The following is a 12601-nucleotide window of genomic DNA, read 5'->3' as shown; positions in this document are numbered from 1 at the left end:
GGCGCGCCCTCTGCTGGCCACTTAAAGAACCATCACATCCAGTCTCGAGTGAATTTAAACAAACAAGCATTTTGTGGCAGGAAATATCTGGGTGTTTAGAAGTCACATAAATGAATGTTTTTAAGATGCACACAGTCCTCGTACAGGGTCTCACCCTTGGTTACTGCTGTAAAAAAGTATTTCCAGCTTCACTTCACATGAGCATCTTCAAAACACTGATGCAGAGGACTACGGAGTATTCACAGAGATTGTCAAGTGGAAGCGACAGTTTATATTTCATTAAATATATGAGAATACGTGTTAGTGGTGCAATTAAACTGGTCAGCCTATTAATATTTTCATTTTATTTTTGAAACACTTTATTTACCAGGTTTTTTAAATGCACATCATTGTACATAGCAAAGTAAATAGAGAAAAATACCATGCAATTTTATACACCAGACCAAATATAGTGTGGTAGAAGTCATACCTCAAAGTGAAAATTAAAAGAACTGATTTTTTCTAATCTTTCTAGGTTTTTGGGTTATTTCTTATCATAGCTGCCAAGGTTTCACATTGCTATGAGTGACATTTCAATGACTATGAGTGACACTTTCTGGCCAGCATAATTAAGCGAAGAAGAAGAGGAAAGCATAAATATATCAGAAATAGCACCCATCTGAGCAACAAGAAATTAAAACGTTATGTGCTGCAAAGCACCAGAAATGGAAGGGCACTATCGCAGTGCCCTTGTAAAGTCATAGGCACAACACTACTGTTAACTGCTGCAACCAGTTAAAATATCTAAAACACTCCTAAAACCATTTATAAGCAATAGCTGTTTTTTTTTTACTGAGTTTTATATAGCGCGAAATTGACCCTGTATCGGGTATCAGAGCGCCTTACATAGCACCAGTTGCATTACATGAGGACACAGTCATCATTTTTGTTAGGCACAGGGAGATTAAGTAATTTGCCCAGAATCACAGGATGCTCAGCGTCATTGCCGAGACTCGGACCCAGTTTCCCAGATTCAAGGTCGACCGCCCTAGCCGTTAGGCCAACTATGGTTTCACCTTTAATTTTCGCCATGCATGCCATGTTGTAGAGCGGTTTCTGTGATATCGACTGATGGAGCTAAATTTGTTTGTCTATTTCTGTATTACACAAGCAGCACAAATGGTGTAATTCATAAGGATATATGTGGACTGCTGTGATTTCTGTCTCGAATCAGGAGGCACGCTGGACGTGAGAGGAGCTCTCTGACCTGGTGGATGTCACCAGCTTAAAAGTACTAGTGTTGCCAGGAGACAGAAACAATTCCAGGGGCCGGGCAGATAGAAAATTGAACTAGGGACATGTTGCCACAGCCTCGGATACCTGTTGGAGGTCAGGCCGGTGTTCTATGGGCACAAAAAGACAGGGAGATCAAAACAACATTACACCCGCAGAAAAGCAGTTAGTAATTCCAGCTTTCACCAGCCTTAGTACACCCACTGGGCCCTAGGCTTTTTGCTGGCAATCAATCGAGGCAAAGGAGGAACATCACTGGCCAGGCGGATCTCTCTGTCCAACGCAAGACCCGTGTCCAGTCTTGTAGGATGTGAGGGGGCCCGACACAGATTTCTGCTGCCTCACCCTTCATAATTATAGTTGGCTAACAGTAGTCCAGGTCACAGCCTGGCAGGCTGCTGTATTTCAAAGCACACTCATTGACAACTCACAGAAGCAAAATAAAAATCATTCATTATAGCTGAAATTCTGACTGCCACATGAGCCGGCGTGCCACGTGCCCACGACCTCAGTTTAGTTGCATCAGTATGGCCAGCCCTGCCACGTATCATACATCAGGCGTTTTAACTAAATTATTTCAGTGTGGTGGTCCGCATCACCTCACTGAAATGCGAAGTCACGCATTATAGCGCCTCCTTGGCTGCTATAATGCACCATGACTGAGGGGCAATGTGTATTGTGCGCTGTTCCAGTTAGGTTTCAGGGGCGTGCTCATGATCTGCTTCTCGCAGCTCTCTTCTTTGTTACAATGTATTGGGACTGGACATACCCAGGGCCGATACCACGCCGCATCACTGAGGAGTAACTACCCAATGGCTTGGCTACTTAGATACTTAAAATATAATTGTGAACCCTTGATACATTTTAATAAGCGGGGGTGAGTCACAGAGTTAGTCCTGCAGTGCTGCCGGTCCGCGCTACCCGCATCGGTGCAAGTGCGTGGCATTTCAGGAAGGGTTCGATGACAGTTGTCATTGTGTTGGGCAAATTAATGGCAGCTCAGGTCCTCTTCGCCGCTCGCACCACGGCATTGTGGATGAGGATCGATTCCCGGACCCAGAGTTGGCCACGCCTGACTTGCCATTTTGGTGAAGCTGGTCAGCACTGCCATATGCTCCCAAGCCCAGCTGTATGGATTCCGTGAGTTACCATGTCACACACAGGCTGAGCATATCAGCACCAGCAATAGAGCTGATGTCAGTCCGAGTCAGGAGCCTGCCCCCCTGCCACACTGAGAACTGTCACTGCAACACACACAAAGAAAAAATTACCCTCACTCACAAAATTGTGACATGCTTCATCACTGGGCTTGCTTACTAACAACCTTGTGTTTTATCATGCCCCCTTGCCCCGTGAGCATCTATCTGTGAATAAAACTAAATCAAATATGAGAAATACAAACAACTGAACCTGCTGTGTGGCTATAGATAAAAACTTGATGAGTGAAATTGTAGGAGAGACACAAGTTAATGCGAATCTTAGGTGTAAGAACACAGAAGTACCATTAGATGCCAGAAATCCAATACAAAGTTTACTACACACTACCTAGAGGAACACCACACAGTAAATGACCTATCCTGGACGGTGCTGGACTAAACCAGAATCAGACCATCTACAGGAGATAAAAAGAGATTACTCCTGATGAGGTAACAGAGGTGGGTGTATAGATTAAAAAGCCATGTGTTGGGATTGAATGAAGATAAAGTTGACCACTATATAGACTCCAGTTTTGATTAGTGTCCCCCATGAGCATCAATCTGTGAATAAAATCAAATAAAATATGAGAAATACAAACAACTGAACATGCTAGGCGGCCATAGAAAAAACCTGATGAAGGAAAATGTAGGAGAGATATGAGTTAATGCGAACCTTAGGTGTAAGAAGGTTCCCTACATTTACCATTATCTATATATTGTATTGGTTTAAACATGTATAGGAATTATCCCCTTGTCAGCTCGACTAATAGAAGTAATTACACATCAGGCACAGTTCTTATAATTTACAACACTACGATGGGTGACCCCCAGCCAGAAACAACATTCCTCCCAAAGGGAATCTATATATTACATTCACACTTCCAGCCAATCATAATTTATCGGCAATGAGCTGGGGGCGTTATATGTTTATATCGCCATGCAACCTTGAGGAATAGACAAGCATTCAATAAAGTTATCTTTCCAATAACCTGTAAAAAAATCACAGTATAGATCTGAAGATTGGAAGAATGACGTCGTAAACTTCGAGATCATGTGACGCTTACATCCCCCACGTGACCGGAACTTCTCCCGTTTTAGGGTAGGAGGAGGACAGCAACTCGCCAGCTACACAGCAAGAGTTGGAGAATGTCCAAGAAGTGAACCCACATTGACAAAGTAAGGAACTAGGGGTAAGGTTCCATGGGACGGAACATCTACAAGATGTGGACACAGATTACGGTACTGGTGAGCAGTTACACCAACAAAGTAAATATGTGATCGCTTACTTTAATTATGACTATCAGTGGTGGTATACGCAGGTGTATCGTGAATTAGAGCATTTCGACTGTAATCTAGGCATTCTTTCAGCGGTCATGACCCTTTCGACTGTGTGAAATGACACTATGCGTTGCTTCCGAATTGATTTATTTTCCACCTTTATACCGGGTGAGCAGTTACACCGACAAAGTATTCCAGTTATCGCTTACTTTAATTTTGCGAACTGGAGCATTTCCACTGTAATCCAGGCATTTTTTCAGCCTCATGACCCTTCCGACTGTGTCAAATGGCACTATGAGTTGCTTCCAGATTTATTGATTTTCCCCATTTATACATACCAAATAATCCTGCCTATTTATAACACCATTATTTATAAGTTTTATCTCCTTATAGAGTTTGACTACATCTAGCATTAGTGGGTGTATTTGATTGAAACGGATTTCGGTGATGGTAAAAGCGTTTTCCTGAGTGTAATGTGGCGTGGACACTGTTCCACGCTAAATGTTTAGTCCGATTTGAACGCAATGCTTGAAATATTATACCAATAGGGTACTGTGAGGTGGTGGCGTGGATGTGGTGCAAAGAGGGAAGAAGCACCCAGGCGTTATGAATTTTCTACTCCCTGATACTTTGTGGAGGATCAAATGGCAATCTAGTAACAACTCTCTCCCCTCCATGTGCGTTTCCCATAGATTATGAAGTGTGCGTGAAATAGGAAACCCCATGTTGAAAGGAATACATTCCATAGATACCTTAGGCAGGATCAAAGGGTACTACGTTTTGGGATCCGGAGGGTCCTGATGAATGCCGGAGTGACCAGACACTGTGGGCACGATTTAAACGGCAGAAACATGTTGACACCTTGGCAGTAAGGAGGGGTGAAGGAATCTTAATCTTCTCCTGTCACCACCATCCTTCACGTTTTAAAAACTAGCCAGATGACCCAGGAATAAAGTTTTGAGTGGGTACACATCCAAGCTAGTTTTAACTTTCACTAGCTGCACTTTTCTTCAGTGATCACAATTTTTTTTCTTCTTCTTCTTTAGAGTTTTACATAGCGCGAACTAGACCCGAGGAATCGGGTATCAGAGCACTTTACATAAGGACCAGTTTTCTTACAGATGAACACATTCATTTTTTTTTTAATATATATTTTTATTGATTATAACACAAGAGTAGAAATGTACATATCGGGTATCATTTGGAGAAACATATTGTAGCGGTGAATGGGCAAATGAGTTAAGGAAATATACAACAATTATAGTCATCTGAAAGTCAACAATACCAGCTTAGAGCTGGGGCAAAACAATACGGTACAGATAGCCTTAAGCAAACATCGTCGGATCCCGCCCACCCAGGATACAGGATATGAAGATCGGACACTCGACACCCAGATATGAGGAAAGAAGGCTCAGGAGAATATGCCACATCTCTTGTGAAGAAGGGAAAAGGGAAAAGAAAGGTCATAGAACAAAATAAAAGAAAAATAAAGAAAAAACCCTCAGCCCCCCACCCTGCACCCCTGCAGATGGCTACGACCTAACCCCACTAGCAGCGTGCCTGTCGCCCACTAAACTAAACCCCAAGGAAGGGAAAAGGTGGAGGAGGAAATGTCATACAATACAATACGGGCTCCCGGACTCCCCTCCCCCCCCGCCAAAAGCAGACATCCCCTACCGTCGTACTAAACAAATTAAAGCAGACCAATAAGCAAACAGATAGGGGAGTCACAGTAGGAGAAAAGAACTTCCCGCCCAACTCCCGGCACTACAGAGGCAGCAAATCCCTTATCGAACATAGCCATTGTACCAAACCCAGACAATCAGACTTCCATCTGGCCCCTACGCTCACGGAAACAACCCAGCAGAGCCAAAAGAGAGTCACTGTACCGGACTCAGAAAGTCAAATTCAGCCCTGGCCCTTACGATCCATCGCACAAACCCCATCCAGTAGGACCAAAATAGTAGCAAAAGAGTCAAAACGTTGTAGAAAAAGGAGACCAATACATCCTGAAAGGGTCAAAAATGTTAAGTCTCGAAGTGTACCGGATACACGAAAGTCAGTCCAATAAGTATTAATGGAAGTCTCCAGCAGCGAAGGAAGAAATGAGTCCTGCGCGGGCGATGACTCTGCCGGTCTTGCTAGTTGTTCAGGGGCTCCAGTAACGTACCGCTGTATTCGTGCATAGACAAATGGCACCAGGTCTTGATTATGTTAGGGGTTCTCCTCTCGAGTTAGATCAAGCTTCGTGGGGGTCACCGTATGTTGCAAGTCTGACACAGGGCTGGAGTCCAGTCTCAAACACATAGTCTCGATGCTCACAGTCAATTTGTGGAGAGCGACCTCCATTTGCAGGTGAAAAGCCCCGATGGCGGCCATTACGGTCCCCAGTGTTGGTCCACACATCGTCCGATCCATCTCCGCTTGCACGATAACAGAGCAGGTCCTTAACCCCGGAGGCCGGCTTCTCCGGGGAAACAAACAGGAGCGGGATGAACGGAGGCGACGGGCGACTTGTAGGCTCGACGCTATTTACACCGGTGCCGCGAGCGGGGGCCCCACCCGCGGACCCCGAGGGACGCAACAGGGTCCCCGGGACCTGGCCCCCCACCCACCGCAGCAATTACATCTCGTCGCCGTCTGTCTAGTGCTCGCCGGGACCAAAGACCACCACCAGGATCGAGAATAAGTTTCACTTCGATGAGACCGGACTCCGCCAGGTACCCGCGGCCGATGTTGTTCAACTGAAACCCGGCTGGGTCAGTACTCGAGGCCCCGGCTCACACACTGGAGTAGGCCCAAAAATTAAAGACGGTGTAACTTCGTCAATCAGAGCGATAAAACTCCGGGATTGCCCCCCTGGGCTCAGCAACGATTCAGACACACGGGAGTCGGGCGGGAGATCAGGATAATTTTCAGGATAGGTCCGCCAGCGGCGGAGGTCTTCAGAGACGGGAGCTTATGCGGCCATCTTGGTTGCTAGCGTAGCTCCTCCTCCTCCACACATTCATTTTTTGATTATTTTTTTTTTTTGTTAGGCTTGGGGAGATCAAGTGATTTGCCCAGAATCACAGGATGTTGTGCGTCAGTTGCCGAGACTCGAAGCCGGTTCCCCAGGTCGGAGGTCGACCGCTCTACCATTATGTCTACATCCTCCCCTCCCCTTTGCTCCACCCCAGGCGTTGGTCTGTGCAGGGGTGTTAGTAAGTAAGCCCAATGATGAAGTACGTCACAATTTTGTGAGTGAGGGCAGTTTTTTCTCACTGAGCACGTGCCACCTTTTATTATCCACTTCCCCACTCAAATCAAATCAAATCAAAAAGGCTTTATTCGATACATTTCACATGACCATAAAAGCATACTAAAAACATCAGTTAAAAATATAATATTTACAGTCACATATATTTACAAATACAGTCCATATTTGACAGAAAAATCCAGAGGGGCAATTTGATATGATTTCAGTAAAATCTTATAGATCCATTAATCATCACAATAGATAAAAATACATAAGTGTTTTTAATATCACATATTTTAAATATTGTGCGTTATATTGTCCGACATCAATTGTCATAAATTTTCATAGGTTAGGACCTCCAAATGGGAACAAGTCTTTCTTTTCTTAATAGACATTTGGATAAAAATACAGGCAGCATTCATAATCTTTTCATCCTTCAAGCTACATATATAATTAAAAGCTTCTTTATAATAATAACATTTGTTTGCCAGAAACAGGGGTTTCAAAGCAAATTTGCGAATGCCCCTATAAAATTCACAAAAAAGTACAAAGTGCAGCGTGGTTTGGGAAGATTTTCTATCACAAGGACAATTTGGTAAGACATGGTACCTTCTCCTAATCTTAGGAAATGCAACCAGATAATGTAGGGTACCAAGTCTTAATCTAGTCAGAAGGAATCTATGATGAACATTTCTTACTATAATAAGATAGGGCTGTATACCCATAAAGAGCGGACGCTCATGGTAAGAAATTATGCTTTGTTTTACATTAGATTTGCCCTCCCTTACTAAGTCCATGACGGTAATAACGCTTGTTTTCAATTCTTTCTTACTATATTCTTGAATAGACATAGGTTCTTTAGGGTCTAGGGTTATTCTGCAGCTACCTATTAAAATTTGAATATATTCAAGCCACAGAATTTTCCTACTATTGTCTAGAGCCAGGCAATCAAGTATTATACTCTTAGTAAACATGGCTTCTTCCTGTGTCCAAATTCCATGCCACAATGTTAAACCAGATGTTTTTATAAAATCACTAATATAGGGAACAGACAATTCTCTATGTGCTAACCAGTTGGATGTAGAGCTTGGGACTGCTAGCAATCATTTTAAGAACTTATTCTCTTGTGTTTGGAGGATTACAGTATTAGCTCTCCCCCATAGGGCTGCGCTATAACATGCAGTCGAGATTGCTTTACTTCTGTATAGGGTGAGCATTTCCCTTATTGGTTTATTTCCTATTTTTTCAGCAAATCTAAAAATACCTACTATACTCCGTGTAAATTTTAAATTTGATAATTTAATATGTGAGCCCCATGTACCATTTTCGTTACACAGTAAACCCAAGTAAGTAAAGCTTTCCCACTCCTTTGTGTGTGTTGCAGTCATAAATTGGGGAGGTCAGAGTAGAGAAGTCACCTCTCCCCCCTTCAGGTTGTGTTAAAGTGAGTGCTGTCACCACCAGTGTGTGTACAGTGGCTCATGACCATGAATCATGCAGGGGTGGTGTTGGGTGCCCCACAGGCCCGGGGGTCCACGACGAGTTGTTGCAGGCTGGCCTGTTGCAGCAGCAACAATGTTCCATTGTAGAAGTAAGTACCTGGGAGCGAGCCGGCATTCAGCCGTCTTCATTTAAACCTGTGCCATATCTGTTATTTGCTTTTAAAAGACTATCCATACATAGCTACCAAGGTTTCAGATTGCAATGTGTGACATTTTCATATTTTCAGTGTCATTATGAGTGACATTTCAATGACTATGAGTGACACTATCTCCGTCAACACTGACCAGAGTCACCCGACGTCACCGCCGCGGCCAAAGACACTTCTGATGCAGATAGATAAAAAACTAGCATTTACACGTGGCATTTCTTGAGACCAGTTGTGAGTAGCCCCGTAGCTTATCCCATCTCTCCTCAGTGAATTGTTTGCTCTATGTTTCCTCTCATGTTCTCTATTTGAATCACCTGGTATAATTCGGTCACAGCCTTACATCCAATGACCGACCTACAGGTGGGCTTACAGGTGGGCTTTTAGTAGGGTATTTGTGACACATATAATATAGGCATGTTTTGCTTAAAAAATCAAGAGTATCCCACCAGAATCAGGTCTGTCGATATTTATGTTTCTGTTCATTGATCAGCACATTCTACTATGTCGTCTTCCGTTATTTCGACCTTCTCTGAAGCATGCGCTGGTACTTGAGTGTCCTTCCACTGTTTGGGTTGTGGGATCTACTTTACCCTGCTCCCTTGATGTCTGCTTACAAATCAATCAATCAATCAATCAAGGAATTGCAAGTGCCCTACTCAACCGTGAGGGACCCAAGGCACTGAGGGGGGGGGATGTGGGCGAGCTTGCAGATGTGATTAGCCAAAGAGCCATGTCTTGAGGGTCTCCCTGAAGGTGTTCAGGGAGGGGGCATGTCTCATGGCTGCCAGTAGCTCATTCCAGGTCTTGGCTGCAATGTGAGAGAAGGATCTTCCACCTGCTCTGGCTCTGTGGATGTGCGGGGTTATGGCCAGTGCAAGGTTGGAAGATCGGAGGTTTCTTTTGGGTACGTGGAATTTGATTCTTTTGGGTCCATTGTTGTGTATGCATTTGTAGGCGTGAGTAAGGATTTTGAAAGTGACTCTTTTCTCCACAGGGAGCCAGTGGAAACTTCGTAGGTGTTGGCTGATGTGTTCGTGTTGGGGGATGCCGCGGACGAGTCTGGCGGCGCTGTTCTGTATTGTCTGGAGTTTGCGGATTAGGGACTTGTGATGCCGGCATAGAGTGCATTTCCATAGTCCAGTCTGCTGGTGATGAGTGCAATGGTGACTGTCTTCCTTGACTCAGGGGGGATCCCCTTGAATGAGTGATTAGTCAAGTATGATGCCAAAATTCTTGGCGTGGTCTGTGGGGGTAGGTGGGCTTCCGAAGGCGGTTGGCCACCAGGTGCTGTCCCATGCAGAAGGGGTGGCACTGAGGACGAGGACTTCTGTCTTCTCGGCGTTCAGCTTCAGGCAGCTGTTGGACATCCAGAATGCAACGTCTTGCATTCATTTCTGGAAGTTGATTTTGGCAGTAGTGGGGTTTTGGTGAGAGAGAGGATGAACTGGATGTCGTCGGCGTAAGATATGAGGTTGAGGCCGTGTTGTCGGACGATGGCTGCATGTTGGGCCAAGTAGATGTTGAAGAGGGTGGGGATCGGTGATGAACCCTGTGGGACTCCGCAGGTGATTTTCGTGGGGTGGGAGAGGAAGGGCGGGAGTCTGATCCTTTGGCTTCTTCTGGTGTGGAATGATCGGATCCAGTCCAGGGCTTTTCTTTGTATGCTGGCGTCGTGTAGTCTGGCGACTAGTGTGCTGTAGGAGACGGTGTTGAAGGCCGCTGATAGGTCGAGTAGGATGAGGGCTGCTAAGTGGCTTTGGTCCATGAGGGTACGGATGTCATCTGTGGGGATGAGTAGGGCAGTCTCTGTGGTGTGTTTGCTTCGGAATACGGATTGGGACGGGTTGAGGACAGTGGAACAGTTTTAGCCTCACAGGCATACTCTGTGTGAATGTATTTCGTTACCAGAGGCTTTTTTTTTCTCTTTTTAATACTTCATTCAATAGTTTTGTTTTAATGATATTCACATATATATTTTAAACTTGCCTTGTAACTATGCCCTTTGCAGATGCACATCCAGACCGCATACTTTAAATACTTTCCTCAACTTTCTTTGTTTATTTCTTAATTTCAATGGCACGTACACTTTAAACTCTCCCTGTGACTGTATGTCATTTATAGATGCACATCCCGGCAGAGTGGTGGTGGGTTTGGGGGGTCTCCATGGCAGAGTGGGAGATGGGTTTGGGGGGCTCCATGGCAGAGTGGAGGTGGGTTTGGGGGGCTCCATGGCAGAGTGGAGGTGGTTTTGGGGGGGTGGGGGCGGTGTCTGTTGCTGGCTCCATGGCAGAGTGGAGGTGGCTTTGGTGGGATCCATCGCAGAGTGGAGGTGGGTTTGGGGGGGCTCCTTGGCAGAGTGGACGTGGGTTTGGGGGGGCTCCATGGCAGAGTGGAGGTGGGTTTGGGGGGCTCCATGGCAGAGTGGAGGTGGTTTTGTGGGGGTGGGGGCGGTGTCTGTTGCTGGCTCCATGGCAGAGTGGAGGTGGCTTTGGTGGGCTCCATCGCAGAGTGGAGGTGGGTTTGGGGGGCTCCATGGCAGAGTGGAGGTGGTTTTGGGGGGGTGGGGGCGGTGTCTGTTGCTGGCTCCATCGCAGAGTGGAGGTGGGTTTGGGGGGGCTCCTTGGCAGAGTGGACGTGGGTTTGGGGGGGCTCCTTGGCAGAGTGGACGTGGGTTTGGGGGGGCTCCATGGCAGAGTGGAGGTGGGTTTGGGGGGGCTCCATGGCAGAGTGGAGGTGGGTTTGGGGGGGTGGGGGCATTTTGCCAGCATTATTCTTTCGCAGCGCTGAGGGGGGGGGACACTTGGCGTGTATATCGAGGCTGGGGAGAAGAGAATAAACTGAGCCCTGAGAGCAAACACCCCGGGGTTCCGATGCAAATGGGGTTTGTGGAAAACATTTGTGAATCTGTGTAAACAGTTCTTCTCGTGAAAAGCGTAACCTTAGAAACGAAGCCTCGTAATTACAGTGGGGCTCATATATGAAGGCCGTGCGCCGCCGGTGCGTCACTTTCCCATGTTAAAAGTGACGCACCGGCGGCGCCAGGCCCTCATAAATAAGGCCCTGTATCCTTCCGCACGGTATACATTGTAGTAAATATGCAGGTAGAAAATCCTTCAGCTGAAGCGCGTTCACTCTCAGACCCTTGAAAATAAAGGGCTGAAGCCTGTAGAGGCGCAGACAGCGGTGGAATAGGATCCTTCAGGTTGTGTCAATGACCGACCTTTGCTTATTTCACTTCATAGTTAAGTATTTTTTGAGGTGAGAAAAAATAAGGCGCCATGCAATGCCATGCTGAGGTGAATAAAGTAAACAAGGGACAGGATTATGTGAAATATTTAGGAAAAGTACTTACACGATGTTACAAATGCCCGATGGGACTCTCGTCACGATTGTCCGGTGTAACAGGTGTGTGAGGCGTCCAAAGGTGTTCTTTCTGTATATTATGTTATGAGGCTCCAGCTTTAACTCAGATGTTGGGGGTTCAATAAGCAAAAACGCAGGGTTTTGTATAAATCCGGGCTTTGTGCAAAGCAGTATAAACTCTGTGCAACCGGTATTCAAAAGGCAACTTTTGGCTTGTAAATATTGTATATTAAACCTGACATGGTTCCCACGGGATCTGTAATATAGTAAATTTGCATGTTGAACTGCATTGCGCAGCTAAGCGTCCCGTTCAACACCGGTTATAAAAAAGCCCATACATAACTATAGGTGCGCTGGCGGCAGCGTGTATTTGCCAATAGGTATAAATAGTGCAATCTGGGGTTAGATTTGCGCAATTGTACACGTGGCGTTGACGTCTCAATGTAAACAAGCATTGGAAATGCAATAGGTCTCGCATTAGGAAAGTTTGAACAATTGGTATTGTAAATGACACTTTTTTTATTTATGTGTTGGTTTTGAAAATAGCAAAAGTAATAGCTTTGTCAGTTACAATGTCAATAGTTTGAACTTTCGCAAATGTGA

At 45.4% G+C, this 12601-nt stretch overlaps 1 protein-coding gene across 4 annotated transcripts in view; it reads right to left on the bottom strand.

Moving 5' to 3' along the window:
- Positions 1 to 12601, bottom strand: part of LOC144824639 (uncharacterized) — a 120222-nt gene that overhangs the window by 36782 nt on the left and 70839 nt on the right. The window lies entirely within an intron of this gene.

Source organism: Lissotriton helveticus, chromosome 1_1 (genome assembly GCF_964261635.1).
Source record: "Lissotriton helveticus chromosome 1_1, aLisHel1.1, whole genome shotgun sequence".
NCBI lineage: Eukaryota > Metazoa > Chordata > Amphibia > Caudata > Salamandridae > Lissotriton > Lissotriton helveticus.
Note: the sequence above shows the minus strand (reverse complement) of the source record. Positions and strands in the feature narration are given on the sequence as shown.